We start from the raw sequence: 2,265 nt of genomic DNA on the forward strand, positions 1-2,265 counted from the left end.
TTAGAAGTGTATAAAACATTTCTATATTGTAAAAAAGGAGTCTTTTGCAGGAATGCAAAGTTGATTTAACAAACAAAAAAATTCATGTAATATACTGCAATAGAATACAATGCAAAAATCACATCAGCTTCTTTATAGATGAGGAAAAATCATTTGACAAAATCTAATTCTCAGTCATGATGAAAATTCTCAAAAACAAGAATAGAAGAAAGCATTCTTATACTAGTAAAATCATCTATTAAACACCCACCATTAAAATCACACTTAATGGTGAAAGTCTAAGAAATTTCTCCATAAGATTAGTAAAAGAAAAGATGTTCACTCTTGCCCTTTATGGTCAACTGAAAGTTTCAGCCAAGACAGTCACGCCAAAAAAGAGAAACTAAAGCCATACAGACTGGAAAAACAAGTAAAATTGTATTTATTCTCATGTGGTAGAATCTCATATGTTCAGAAAAAAATCCCAAGATTCTGTTGGACAAGTGATTGTTGAAAAAAGTATCCTGAGGAACTTACCAAAAAACTACTAGAACTACCAAAACTAATAAGCAAGTTTAAACAAGGTCACAGAAACCCATGATTAACATACAAAAATAGATTGTATAATTATATAATAGCAATGAACAAGTCAAAAAATATTAAGAAAAAAATTCCATTCACAATAACATCAGAAGAATGTAATTTTTAGAAATAAATTAAAGCAAAACTCCAATATCTGAACACTAAAACTGACAAACATTGATAAGATAAAGTAAATTATATATATAAAATGCACATGAATCGGAAGATTCAACATTAAGAAGATATCTTTTTTCTAAAATTGATGTATAAATTTAATGTAGTCTATATCATAATCTCAGCAGATATTTCTGGGTTTACAAAGACATAGATAAATGCATAGTGACCTACCTCCCAAAATTTCTTCTCCAAGGTATATGAAATAACACAGGGAAAAGTTAAATCCTAAGCCAAGCATGTTCCACATTAACTTGAAGACAAAGAATGCCAAAACTGCAAATAATTGTGAATAATGATAAGTATATTATCAAATCAAAGTATATGATGTTGCTTACCTTCACCCCATTCCTACCCTCATGAAGGATTTGTGGCAAGCAAAGGAAAATCATGAAAAACTGTACATAACACAGAAGAGAGAGGCCAATAAGGGGGCTATAGGTGACCTGAATTAATTGCCAAAAGGATTTTCAATTCTGAAAATACTGGAAGACTATCTGGGAAGATCAGAATATTGACTATAGGGATGATATTTTAAAGGATGTGTGCCTTTAAAAGATGATTGTAAAAAGTAGAAGCACATTAAAAGGCACAATAAGCCAGCACTCTTCAAAATGTATAGGTTCTGGGTAATGACAAAAGATGTCAAAGGAAAACAGAAGACTCCTACAGCAACTGGGTGGTGAAAAGTAGAAAAAGGAAAGGGGGAAAATAGGCTTCTGTGAAGAAAAAAAAAAAAAACATAAAACTGGAGGATTTACAACTGCCCCCATCCCCAGCCCTGCCCCAAATTCAGGATTCTGCAAGAAAAAACAGAACTATAAAACCGGAGAATTTACAACCCCTTACACTTTTATAGCAAACAAAGAAACAAAACCTTGAACATGTGCCTGGACTGTGCTGTATTGACAGATAATTTCATGCTTCAACTCCAATTCCCCTCAAACGTGACAATACCACAAAAATGAACAAAAGGAAGCTCAGCAAGTCCATACAAATGTATTGCAAAATATCAGGCAATAAAATTTTACCCATATCAAATGAAATACTCCATAACAAACAAACATGGAACAAAGAAACTGTAAGTTAACAGTTCGTAAATAAGTACACTCAAAAAAGCACTTGAGAGTATAAAAAACACTACCTTGCATCAGAAATTAGAAAACTAAACTCAGATATAAACAAAATAAACATGAAAAGAGAGTTTACTGAACTTACAAAGCATATCTCATAAGCAAAGACTATGTTGAAAGATGCCCAAGAGGTAATAAACTCAGTGAGTAATAGCAGTACAAATAACAAATGAAAATACTGAAGTTTGGTTCAAGACAGCCAACAGATGCAGCTAGAACATGCCTCCTCAGAGAATAACCAAAATAGCAAGTAGGTATTCACACTTCAAATAGATAATCTAAGAGAGAACATTGGGATTCAAGGGAGAAATGACAGGAAGCACTGAAAGCAAAGGAGAGGGAATCTAGGCAGCCTGCTCAGCCAGAATGGGCTGGGACCTGGGAGAGGCATGCAGAC

Source organism: Trachypithecus francoisi, unplaced genomic scaffold (genome assembly GCF_009764315.1).
Source record: "Trachypithecus francoisi isolate TF-2019V2 unplaced genomic scaffold, Tfra_2.0 Lachesis_group6, whole genome shotgun sequence".
Classification (NCBI taxonomy): Eukaryota; Metazoa; Chordata; class Mammalia; order Primates; family Cercopithecidae; genus Trachypithecus; species Trachypithecus francoisi.